General features: G+C 41.8%; 2 pseudogenes; one reads left to right on the top strand and one right to left on the bottom strand.

The window, feature by feature from the left end:
• The first annotated feature begins 3013 nt into the window (after positions 1-3013).
• Positions 3014-5929, top strand: LOC117390826 (H-2 class I histocompatibility antigen, Q9 alpha chain-like; annotated as a pseudogene).
• Positions 5930-9189: 3260 nt separating this feature from the next.
• On the bottom strand, positions 9190-10841 carry LOC117390825 (tubulin alpha-1C chain-like; annotated as a pseudogene).
• Between the last annotated feature and the right edge of the window lie 3071 nt (positions 10842-13912).

The raw sequence follows: 13912 nt of genomic DNA, 5'->3' as shown, positions 1-13912 counted from the left end.
TTATTATTATTATTATTATTATTATATTTGTATTATGCGGGCGCTTTGAGAATAAAATCGTAACATTTTAACATTAAAGTCATAGTTTTATGAGAATTAATTCACAATTTTATGAGAATAAAGTTGTAATTTTACAAGAATAAAATCGCAGTCAGCGCAAAGATGTAATTTTATCGAGATTTAGGGGATGGCGTAATTCACCACCACGACCAGAGTGCAAAAGAATGGCCTTTATTTGAGTTAAAAGATTACATTAAAACCTACGTACGATAGTAGATCTTTATATTGCTGGCCGTTTAAACATTAACAACTGTTGAATCATTTACCCAGATATGACACCCATGAGCCTCTGCGCTTAGCTGAGCGCTCCTGGGCAGGACACCGACAGGTGTAGGAGTCTGTGCCTGAGGTGTACCTGGAACATCCACAGATACAGGGTGTGCGCAGTGCTCCAGACCCTGTACTGGGGAATGGAAGACAGTGTGCAATGTCGATCCCGCATAAAGAATTCGAGATCAGGGACTGAAACAAGCTGTCTATAAAATTTGTCTATAAAATAGCTCTAAGTACTAGATAACAACAAAACAAAAAGAAAGAAAAACATTATATAGATATAGATAATATAAATATAAATAAATATAGATACATTTACAACAAAACATTACTTTAATAACATTGTTTTTTAATCTGTAACAGAAATTATGTAAAATGCATCAGTTTCCCTGAAATTCATAAAAAAATAAGTTGCTGCACGTAATCCAGCATGACAGAGACCATGCCTAATGCTGCAGGAAGTATCAACTCCTCTGCTATTGTGTTTCTTTTCTCTCTTTTTTTTTTTGTTTTTTTGTTTTTTTGTTTTTGCACTGAGCAATTTGGTACGTCACCTTATATGATGCTAACAGTGCTCGCCGGTTTACTGAAGTAACATTCACAAAGCGGGATTATTGTTGGCACGTTTTTGCTGAAAAAAATCAAGCGGCTTATAAACGTGATTTATATTTGTATTTACTGTATTTGAGAAGGACTGCACTAAACTGTGACCATCTGCACACAGAAACAGGACAGCACAGTGGACATAGAGATTAGGCTACTTTGGTGCGTAAAGCCGGGGCTGCCCAGTGCGCACGGCTCCACAGGCCCGGGGGGGCTGAAGTTATCTACAAGGAGCACATCTTTGAACGGTGAGTGTGCGCAAAGTGCCCATGTTTACAACAGTAGAGAAGCGAAGGTAAACGAAGCGGAGTATGGGACTGCACTGAGACTCCTCCACCTGTTTAGTGGAGCGTGGGTCTGCGCTGAGACTCCTCCGCCTGTTAGTGAAGAGTGGGTTTGCGCTGAGACTCCTCCGCCTGTTAGTGAAGAGTGGGTTTGCGCTGAGACTCCTCCGCCTGTTTAGCGGAGTGTGGGTCTGCGCTGAGACTCCTCCGCCTGTTTAGCGGAGCGTGGGTCTGCGCTGAGACTCCTCCGCCTATTTAGTGGAGTATGGGTCTGCGCTGAGACTCCTCCGCCTGTTTAGTGGAGCGTGGGTCTGCGCTGAGACTCCTCCGCATGTTTAGCGGAGCGTGGGTCTGCGCTGAGACTCCTCCACCTGTTTAGTGGAGTATGGGTCTGCGCTGAGACTCCTCCACCTGTCTGCGTCTCAGAGCACAGCCTGTGTTCTGTACAGTGAGCTCCAGGGGGCGCCAGTCTCTGCAGCTTTTTCCAGGAGAAGTCCAGTCACTCCACAGGGACAAAATGTGGCCTACTTCATTCAACAGTTTGTGGCTGATTAAAGGCAGCGTACAGCAAAATTGGAAGCAGAGTCAAAAGCAGAGTCTAACGATGAGTCTAACGATGAGTCTAACAAATTGAGATTACACCACTGTTTTAAATCCTCTCTTAGAGGGAGTCATGCACTCCTGTATGAAAGAGACCACAGAATAAATGTGGCCTTGACCAAAGTGATAGAAAAGTAGCCGCTATATCTCAGTTTCCTGTGATTACAAGAATATACTGTTATACTGTTGCATGGGAAACAGAACGTTTTGTACCTTTGTGAGAAAGCAAGTAATCTATTATATTTGTATATTGTTCATTAAATGTCAACGTTTATCGCTACAGTTTTATCCTCATAAAATTCTAACTTTATTCTTATGAAATTATTACGTTATTCTCACAAAATTACGACTTTTTCTGGCTTCGACTTTATTCTCATTAAATTACGACTTTAATGCCGTCGAAGTTTCGTAGTTAAAAATACTACCACTTTCCATTTTGAGACGCAAATGAAAATCAGTTTAAATTTAAGGGAAAATTAAATATATTTGTTTATTAAACATTAATTAAAACAAACTTGGTCATAAAAAGGATATTTACCTGTTAATCTTGTTCACACTTTAGTTACAGTTAAATGTTTTGGCCCCATCTTAATCCTGCACCAGTCACTTACTACACTAATATCAGATGGAACTGAATATCCTTAAGCTCATTCTTTAACATAGTAGTGTTTTCATTTATTATCATTTAAAGCTCAGCAATATGATCAAATCTATTATGATAAATATTTTTACTTTTATATTTTTGGATTCAGTTGTATTTTGTCGTATTAAAACAAATAAAAATGACTTTCTTAATTTCATGAACATAAACAACACAGACTTTTAATCAGTTTCATTTCACACAAAAGCCATATTTCCTTCATCCAGAGTCTTGCATCTGCTCAAAACCTGTTGTTTTTCCTGACAGAGGACTGGCTGTAGACTTCTCCGTTCAAAAGACCCAATCTGATTATTGACCACTAGAAATGACTGAATCTCTGTTTGATTCATTGCACAGCCCTTTTTGTAATGGCTGCTCCAGTTTGTTGTTGGAGTAAATGGCAGAAAATCACAGGGGGTGGATTTTCTATATTATTGGTAAACTGCTTTGTATATTCATCTCAAGACTTTGCAGCGTTCATTCAAATTAAAGTCATTCATAAAAATCACTAATAACACAAGAGCCTTAACTGTTATTTATACTGAGATCTGAAATGGTTCTTGTTGTTTCCACAGCAGTTCACACTTTGAGATATTTTTACACTTCATCATTTCAAGTTCCAAACTTCCCAAAGTATGTTTCTGTTGGATATGTGAACGACCTTCAGATCATTCATTACGACAGTGACACAAAGAAATTGGTCCCCAAACAAGAGTGGATGAACAAACTCACAGAGGAGGACCCTAGGTACTGGGAGAGAAACACTCAGAGGTGTTTGGAGAATGAGCAGGCGGGAAAAGGAAACATAGAAACTGTGAAACGCCGCCTTAATGTGACCGGAGGTTTGTGTCATCTGCACTTTTCAGATTATCATGTATCAGCTTTTTATAAATGAAACACATTTAGTCTGAAATATTTATGGACAGTTTCTTTTTTCTTGTAGTGAAAGTAGGAAAAATGTAGTTTTGATGTAAATCTTTTTGTTTATTTGCAGCACTGGAGTTTTGTTGGCCAGGGATCAGGGCTGTGGTACATTTACTTGTTTTTCATATTCTATTCAGCCAATTTTTGTATATAACCCAAAATCACAACAGCAGTTTCCTCACAGAGCTTCACAAAGTTGTAGATTTAACAGAAACAATAATGAAACATTGACCAACTGAAGCTGTAAAATGTGAGGAATTTAACCATTGCAAATGTAAACGTTTCACTCCAAAATGCAACTTGTGATTTATACAAAATGAAATAAATGTCCCTGAAGAAGTTTGAATCCTTTAAAGGATTATCTGAAGCTCTATGGCTGTGAATGGGACAATGAGACTAGTGAAATCAGAGGATATGAGCAACACTCTTTTGATGGAGAAGATTTTATTTCCTTTGGATTTTGACCCTGAAACTTTTGTCGCTCCAAAACAACAGGCTTTTATCACCAAACTGATATGGGAGAGGGATGGAGAGGCTGTCAGAGTGAAACACTACATCATTCATGAATGTGCTGAGTATCTGAAGAAATATGTGTGCCATGGAGAGAGCGCTCTGAACAGGATAGATAAGAGACATGTAGTTTTAAAACTCTATAACAGATAATGACAAAAACTGTCTTTATTATGTGTAGCCTATAATTCACGCTGGAGGGAAACAGATAATACGACTATGGTCTATAATGATTATCTGCTCCCATTTCAGCTAAACACTACAGGGGAGGGCATCTGACACACAGGGATACAGGAGGATGGGAGGGCACCTGACACACAGGGATACAGGAGGATGGGAGGGCATCTGACACACAGGAGGCTGGGAGGGCATCTGTTAAACATGTCAGTAGTTGTGTAATGCATTGTTGTGGTGCTGTGTAGAGCTCCCCCTGGTGTCCCTGCTGCAGAAGTCCTCCTCAGCCCCAGTCACGTGTCACGCCACAGGCTTCTACCCCGACAGAGCCATGCTGTTCTGGACCAAAGATTATGCTTATTCCCCACAGCTCACCTGCCTCGTGTTGGAGTTCACCTCAGTGAACGAGAGGGTTGCGTCCCTGCGGTTGAGGACAGGTCTCTCACCATGTCGGCCTACGGGCCAAACAGCGATGCAGAGTCCCTGGGAGGGGTACTAGACAGCGCACTGACCAGGGACTTTGTTCTTCTACGACTTCCACGCCCAGGTAACGACAGTGACACCTGGAGGGGGGTGATTGGGAAGAACGGCCTCCCTGATCTGAACCTGAGTGGGGTTCTGTTGTTGGACTTCTGTGCTAGTCACAATTTGTCCATAACGAACACCATGTTCAAGCACAAGATACCAGGACACCCTAGGTCGGCCTTGAAGAGATTCTGGTAAACTGTCTAGCGCCCCAAGAGGCAAAAGCAGTGCTCCACCAACACTGTTTATAATGCAGGCGGAGAGCTGCTGACCTTAACAGAGGAAGGAATACTTTGAGGATCTCCTCATTCCCACCGTCACATCTTCCGAGGAGGAAGCAGAGACTGGGTACCCGGAGGCGGACTCATCCATCTCCCTGGCTGAAGTCACTGAGATGGTTGGCAAGCTCCTCGGTGACAAGGCTCCAGGGGTGGATGAGATCCATCCTGAGTACATGTTTCAGGAGGTTTGCGATTGTATGTTTCAGGTGGTTTGCGGTTGTATATTTCAGGTGGTTTGCGGTTGTATGTTTCAGGTGGTTTGAGGTTGAAAGAGGAATTAATTAATGTACTGGTCTAATATATCATATTCTTCCCAGATGCTAGGAATTTTTATTGGCCCTCAGGTCTTCAGTTGAACTGGCCCAATTGATCATAATCAGTACTTTTTACAGCAAATTTGAGCAATCCTACCAATATAACCTAAATAACATCACATTGCATTGTCATACAGACCTAATATTAATATTTCAAGCCTTATTTAAAGTATAGAGTCAAAACTATGTTAAATGCACCCATCTGAATTATCCACTGTATTGACCACTGGCCCTCCACGTCGAATATTTTTCAAGATATGGCCCTCATTGAAAAGAGTTTGGGCACCCCTTATTTAGAGTATGAATTCACTTAAAGTAACTAAACTAGACATTTAGGATGCAGACAACGCACATCAGTACCTGTGTCTGTGATGTTAACGTGACTCACCTGTTGTACCTGTGTCTGTGATGTTAACGTGACTCACCTGTTGTACCTGTGTCTGTGATGTTAACGTGACTCACCTGTTGTACCTGTGTCTGTGGTGTTAGCGTGACTCACCTGTGCTGTCCCCTGTCTGTCTCAAAGAAGAACTGCACAGCTCTCATCTCTCCTGTGTTGGCTGCTCTCGCTGTTGTTCTCACTGCTGCTGTCCTTGCTGTGGTCACCTTCGTCTTGTACAGGAGATGTAAAGGTAACACAACATTTAGTCATGTGTTTCTCCTTTTGTCCAAACTTCAAACATTAAACTAACATGTTTTTTTGTTTTTGTTTCAGCCAAACAGCCCACGCCTCGTAAGTAACACTTTTATTTACTATTTACTTTATTTACTTTTATTAATACTGCTACTATTACGGTACTGTGATGACAAGTTAGGAATGTGCAAATCGATTTTAAGTATCGATACTTTCGATACCAGCTGTTCTAATTTATTGTATCGATAAAGTTCTAGAAGAATCAATACTTGTATGAAATTTCATATAAGCCTTTGTGATTCATCATAATACAGTGTTAATGTGATTTCCAAAGTAGATTTGTGTTTTAAACTGTTGTTCAAAGAGTAATCTAGAGGCAGAAGCAGTGCTTCACTGTGTGTAATAAACTGTACTTTTGTGTTGTAGCAGAAGTGCAGGAGTTGAACCCTCAGCCACCGTGAGTCTAACACTTTACTCTGTGTTTATCATCTGCTCCAAACCTGCTCCTTTAAGGGTGAGCTCATACTCGCCCAATCCAACCGTGTCCAATCAGAAGCCCCTAAGCCAGACAGGTCAGACAGGTCAGACTCATTTGTCCCTTGATACAATTATATTTGGCACTCGAGATCATATCAAATATGTATTAAAGCTGGCCCGCCGGCGGCCGCGTCAGTATAGCGCATGCACCTCTAATAATACGAATCCCAGAATGCTTTGCAAATGTGTTGGCACTGGCCCCCACCACTTTTGTTGACACCCAGTAGCATCTGCTACCTGTCGCTTCACCTTCTGAAAAACATGCAGATCTTGTTGAAATGTTTCAATTAATATTAAATTTGGCCCACGACTTAGTCACAGTTTTTAATTTTGGCCCTCTGTGAATTTGAGTTTGACATCCCTGTCCTAAGGGATTCACACCATTCTGAGGCTTCATGAGTTTTCACAGTTTAATATTAAATTCAAACTTTCTCTTGCTTAAATCTTATCAAATATGACATTATTGTGTGGCAGAGTAGTTAGCAGCGCTCTTGGCTCATATCTAGAATGTGTTTGTGACTCCAGATCAGGATCCTAGCTTAGACCTGGTCCACTGCTCTCAACGGCTTTAACCCAGAGACACTGAAGGAGAGGGCAGATGCAGAGGACACATTTCTTTGACTTTTACTGGAGCGTTTTTTTAAAGCCGTCATTCTGTTTGAAATCTAAACCTGGGTTATAGGGCGCAGCCATTTCGGTCATGATAAATCTGTTGCTCTGGGGGTGATAGGAAATTTGGAATAGGAAATTTGGAATAGATTTGAAAAATAGAATTTGATTGCATCAAACGTCTTCCACTTAGGCCCAGAGCATCTTAAACACTGACTGTGGAAGATCTTACTGTATATCTATAACATAAAGAGCGTAAGACAAGTTTCACAGTTAAAGGTGCCGTACCTGATTTTTACTGTTTTAAAAATGTAAAAAACAGAACTAGTTCATTTTAAATGTTTGCAGTGGTCCAAAGTTATTCCTCACTTACCTTATGCATTCAGAGCATCCTAATTATTCACCATGATGAGTTTATAAGTACAACTCTCACCGACCAGAGTGGAGTTTTGTCATTGTAATTATCTGGACCATACAGACTCTAAAACACATATGAAAAGACCTTTTTATACCAAAGACAGAGGTCTTATTAAATCAAAATGTCCAAAAAGAACATTATCCTCACATATTTTGTATTTAGAAGCTTTCAATCTCCATATTTCAGCCTTTATTTGGCTCATAATATGTTTAAAGTCTCCAATAGAAATGTTTGACTAGTTGACTGCTAAAATAATCGTTAGCTGCAGTCATAGTTTATACCATTAATGTAAATCTTCTCTTTTATATTGTGATCAAATTGTAGTCCCTGCTCTACTGGAGCACCTGTAGGAGACCAAGGACAGATTTATGATTTAACGTCTAAGACGTTTATTGATACTTTGCAACTGATGTTATCAACATTCCCTGGGTGTGTGATGATAACTGTAGGCACTGCTCTGTCTGAAGATCTGTTATTCAAGTTAGACTTAAATCTGAGTTTTGTTTTAACACAATCTGACCAAAAAGAGCTGACTTATTAGAACTGCAACAGGCGAGGTGATGTGTGCTGTTAAACAACTCCCTTTAAATTTATATTACAAGGTAGATAGCGTTAGCCAACAGTTTTTTAGTTAGTCTCTCACCTTTTTGTTGAAAATCAAACTCCTAAACAGGACCATGAACGCTCCTGAAAAGGTGTTTAAAGTTTAAATCCATTTTGTATTTTTCTTGAGTTTTCAGACCATTTAAAAACTTACTTTGCAGTTTTACACAAACTGTAATAATTTCAACGAGTGAAATTCAATATATTCCTCTGCTGCAATATCCGTTCATTCATGATTCCAATTCAATGAAATCATATGAAACCTAAGGTTGTAAAAGCACTGATTTTTTTTTATTTATTTATTTTTTTTACAAAGAACTTTTATAGGGTACTGTATATGATTTAAAGGGAAAGGTTATGTGTGCATTATTTTAATGTACGCAGTTTCACTGTAATGTAGACGTTTAGGACTTCAACAAAACACTATATTTGATTAACCAAAAAACTAAACAAAACAAAAGCCGCAAAATGCTGCATTAAGGAGATTAGATGTACAGTACATGTAATAAATCATTTTTTGTGTTCTTTATGTGAAGTGAAGTTTGTTCTTTCAAACTGGCCTCAGTGCACCCCGTCCTGCTTAAGGCCCAAAGTTACTGGAGCACATTTTCGAATGCATTGTATAGAAAAACACATGACTGCTATCTTCTGTAGAAACATGTGCAGCTATATGGTTTTGATCCAGTTACATAATAGTCCGATTTCCAATTCAATGTAAAATTGACAATGCCATGTAATTTTAATATCCATTTTAAAATTGCATTTGCAAACTTGGATTCATTCTGCAATTCATGAAAATCAAGCTGTGTTTACTATGTTTATGAATATTTCAGATTTCTATTATACCATGAGTTCTCTGAAGAAAGCCTCAGCAGAAATGTATGAACGAACAATTCTCACCCAGCAGCTGTTGCATGAGCCATGACGAACTGGACAATAACAAAAATAGATTTCTGCACTGCAATGACCCAGTGTCTCCTTCACTTAAAGTACTGAGTGATAGTATGCTAGAATTCCTGGATGCATGTCTCTAAATGGGTGAGGATGCTGTTTCAAAATGTTCTTTTATCAAGATTAGAAATTGAACAGATAATTATGGACACTTGAAGACACATCGTCCATTTATTTACTGCATGCTGGCGCTCCACTTTCAAACACTAATCTTGTCTGGTATGGGCTGAAATAACCTTCTTCATATTTTTAACAGTGAAACATGGCCAGAGCTCTACACCTATTTAAACTTTCTAATGTGTAATCCTGTCTAATGTCTTCTTCATAATCCTTCTTTAGAGCAGTCATGTCCTCTCTGGCCTCAGAGAACCTCCTCCATCCCTTCTCCTACATACCAGTGGACAAAGGCACGCTTGGCGTACATCATCAATCAAACTTGTGGTCGAGCCGAGCCCAGGCCTCAGCGATGGCCGTGGTGTTGCTCATCATGCACACGGCCCTCTGCACTCTGGCCAGGTCTCCTCCAGGGACCACAGTGGGAGGTTGGAAGTTGATGCCCACCTTGAAACCTGTGGGACACCAGTCTACAAACTGGATAGAGCGATTGGTCTTAATGGAGGCAATAGCGGAGTTGACATCTTTGGGAACCACAGCCCCACGGTAAAGCAGGCAGCAGGCCATGTACTTGCCGTGGCGGGGGTCACATTTGACCATCTGGTTGGCAGGCTCAAAGCAGGCGTTGGTTATTTCAGCCGCTGTCAGTTGCTCATGAAAAGCCTTCTCAGCAGAGATGACTGGGGCATAGGTGGCCAAAGGGAAATGAATCCGAGGATACGGCACTAAGTTGGTCTGAAACTCGGTGACATCCACATTGAGAGCACCATCAAAGTGAAGAGAAGCTGTAATGGAGGACACAATCTGACTCATGAGCCTGTTCAAATTGGTGTAGGTTGGGCGCTCAATATCAAGGTTTCTGCAGCAGATGTCATAGATGGCTTCATTATCGACCATGAAGGCACAGTCTGAATGCTCCAGGGTGCTGTGGGTGGTCAGGATGGAGTTGTAGGGCTCCACCACAGCAGTGGACAGTTGCGGAGAAGGGTAGATGGAGAACTCCAGCTTGGACTTCTTGCCATAGTCGACAGAAAGACGCTCCATCAGCAAAGACGTAAAGCCAGAGCCAGTTCCACTGCCAAAGCTGCGGAACACCAGGAAGCCTTGGAGACCAGTGCACTGGTCAGCCTAATGACAGATAGGAGATATAACATCATACATTTAACAACCATAACGTATGACCAAAACATAAAACACAGTATACAGCGAATAAAAATTTACCCACCAGTTTTCGGGTCCTATCAATACAAGATCAATAATTTCTTTTCCAACTGTGTAATGCCCACGAGCATAGTTGTTAGCAGCATCTTCCTTTCCAGTGATGAGTTGCTCAGGGTGGAATAGCTGACGATAGGTTCCGGTACGCACCTCATCTACAAATACATTAGATGCGAAATGGCAGTAGTCATTTTAGTAACAACCTAAGTACCAACAACTGACTTAAAAAGTGCTTTAAAATCTGACTTTACCTATTACAGTTGGCTCCAGGTTCACAAACACAGTTCTGGGCACATATTTTCCCGCTCCCGTTTCACTGAAAAAGGTGTTGAAAGAGTCGTCTCCTCCTCCCACAGTCTTTTCACTGGGCAGCTGTCCGTCAGGTTGAATGCCATGTTCCAGACAGTAAAGCTCCCAGCAAGAGTTTCCAATCTGAACACCAGCCTGCCCCACGTGGATGGAGATACACTCACACTGAAACACAGATCATATAAAATGTGAAATACTGTTGGAGGCAGCTAGAAACATATTTACAGACACTTAACTGCATGAAATGTCAAATGGCTCATGCTCTTTTTCTTGATTCCCAGCCTGTTGAGAGCCGCAGCCCTGGGCTCTCCACCTTTGGCTCCTCCCCCTCGGCCTCCTCTGTGCCCTCTGGCCCTGGTGCTCGGGTAAGTCTAATGTTTCTCTGAATGAGACATTGTGCCGTTGTTGCATTGTGTCTGTATATTGTTTGAGCAGCCTGGAAAGGAAATGTGTCTTTTTAAAAATCATTTGCGATGATTATTAGTATAAATAACCACATTAGCTATAAGGCTACTTTCAGTATTTACTACTTCTACTTGGTATGAGTAACATTAACAAAGTAGCACTAACTAGCTAACACAATGAAAATAGAAATAGAAATGGAAAATATAAATGTTTAGGTTCTATAGGCTCCATGGTAAAATATTAAAAGGCCTAACTTTGAACATGGATTAACATGTTCACATTTAAATATATTGCTTGATATGGCCATATTTGGCCAAAACACTGATTTTATCCTAAAGATACTTGTACTATATTTGTACAATAAGAATGAACCCTCAATGTATATGTATGTTTTTAATAAATACAAGGGATTTGCTCTGTAAATATATCATTAGAAGGCCAATTCTCCGAAGGTGCGAGTTTCTTCTACTAAATCTGCTCAATAGTTGGGTGAACTTACAACAACCCAGAGTATTTTATTTAATGTTGCTTAGTGAAAATGGCTCACATTTATGCATGTTCAACAAAAATGTTTGATTCGAGTATTGATTGCAGCAACATTAATCAACTTATTCATGATTTATAAACTACAATACATTTACAACACTAACCAAATAAAACATAGGCAATGCACACAGATATTAAAATAAACATTTTTACCTCTTTTAAATCAAACTTAAACTTTTGTAGGCTGCCAGCAGCAGACGCCCTCTGCCTCGGCAGACTGGCCCTTCTGCTCGTGTGCTCGTGTCTTAAATATTCAGTGACACTTAACTGCATGAAATGTCAAATGGCTCATGCTCTTTTTCTTGATTCCCAGCCTGTTGAGAGCCGCAGCCCTGGGCTATCCACCTCTGCCCCCCCCCCCCCCCCCCCTCGGGCTCCTCTGTGCCCCCTGGCCCTGGTGCTCGGGTAAGTCTAATGTTTCTCTAAATGAGACATTGTGCCCTTGTTGCATTGTGTTTGACATGTGTCTGTATATTGTTTGAGCAGCCTGGAGTTCAGCAGCTGTTCCCTCTCTGGGTCCATGTGTGGGACGAGTCCCTGTTCTGGGAGGTACTACTACAACACTAGAATACTGTTGGCCACATGTAAAACGAACACAGTACTCTAAAGTGACTGTGCTCTCTTTCAGCTCAGACTATGCTTCTCAACCTGCGCAACATGGACCAGGAGGTTTGGAGGTACGTCTCTGGCTCAGATTCTATGCTGGTGAGTACGCCCTGGACGCCTGCCTTCGCTATGCGTGAGGTTGAGGAGACCCTGGCGTCCTGGCACTCCAGCGACTGGCCCTATGGCAGCGAACTGTAAGTCCCTACGCTGTGGGGTTTAACCATTCACTTGTTGTTTTATAGTGACAGGTACAGGTAGGGATTGTCACAAGTTCTCACGTGAGTAGTACTGTGTCTTTTTACTTGATAATGTCATTTTGAGTTTAAGGTTTGTAACATAGTAGGAAGAGAACATGCTTGGACTCTGCAACACTCACTGTGATGGTCCGAATACCTATTTCTGCTCACACTGGATCCAATGACCTTTTGGGACTACACTGGGTCCTGTCTCATGGAATGGTGAAGCTCAAGGATGCCATAGTTTGCAGAATGCATTTATTCACCACATACAGATGTCACAACCCTGCCTCTTTCCTCCTCTGTGCCTCAGGGATAAGCAAATCTCACAGGAAAACACAGTGTAACTATTCACCATATATGCCTCCTACAGTGATTTAATTTGATCCTTAATTGTTTCATGCAGTATACAAGTGGACTGTACTGCCACCTGCTGGAGATGCCTTAGAATCAAGATGAAGATCCTGGATGGATCCTAACTGTTGTCATCATCGTGCCAATGCTGGAACTGTCAGATGTCTGGTAGGTTTAGTGACTGTGCCCAAAAATGTCCTTTTGGTTTAGTAGCTTTTAAAAAAATAATCAAAGCTACATTTTCTTTTACATTTCTGCAGTAATGTGTAATTGAATAGATGCTGTTTTAAGATGAGGAATATTCATTGTGTTTTCTCACTATTGCAATATAATTTGGTTGTTGATCTATATCAGACAATATAGGTAAGAGATGTGTCTTGCTGACAACGTCTGGGAAGAACCGTTGTTAAGCTGCGTCACACCACCCTAAGACTGTCTGAAGTTACTGTGAAAACGTGTAAATACATCATCATATTATCTATATTGTCTAATGTAGATTAACAACTTATACTGTATCTTTTTCTTTTTTTCCCCTCCCCGAACCGCCACCTTAACGTGGTGGAGGGGTCTGAGCACCCGAATGATCCTGGGAGCTATGTTGTTGGGGGCTTCATGCCCCTGGTAGGGTCACCCATGGCAAACAGGTCCTGGGAGAGGGGTCTGACTAAGAGCGGTTCAGAAGCCCCACATGAAGAGAGAAACAACGAGGCCCCACCCTGGAACCAGGCCTGGGGTGGGTGCTCGGCAGCGAGCACCTGGTGGCCGGGCCTTTCCCCACGGGGCCCGGCCGGGCCCAGCCCGAAGGAAAAAGGTGGGGCCGTCCTCCCGTGGACCCACCACCTGCGAGAGGAGCCATGAGGGGCGGGTGCGGAGAGATATGGGCGGCAGTTGAAGGCGGGGACCTCGACGACCGGATCTCCGGACATAGCTCTGGGGACATGGAATGTCACCTCGCTGGGGGGGAAGGAGCCTGAGCTTGTGTGGGAGGTTGAGCGTTACCGGCTAGATATAGTCGGCCTCACCTCCACGCACAGCTTGGGCTCTGGAACCCAACTTCTTGAGAGGGGTTGGACTCTCCATTTCTCTGGCGTTGCCTGCGGGGAGTTTGCCCAACCAGTCCACATGTGTTTTGTGGATTTGGAGAAGGCATTCGACCGTGTCCCTCGCGGTGTCCTTTGGGGGGT

The sequence above is a fragment of the Periophthalmus magnuspinnatus genome, chromosome 22 (genome assembly GCF_009829125.3).
Source record: "Periophthalmus magnuspinnatus isolate fPerMag1 chromosome 22, fPerMag1.2.pri, whole genome shotgun sequence".
NCBI classification, from domain to species: domain Eukaryota; kingdom Metazoa; phylum Chordata; class Actinopteri; order Gobiiformes; family Gobiidae; genus Periophthalmus; species Periophthalmus magnuspinnatus.
This window is presented reverse-complemented; position numbering and strand designations above follow the sequence as displayed.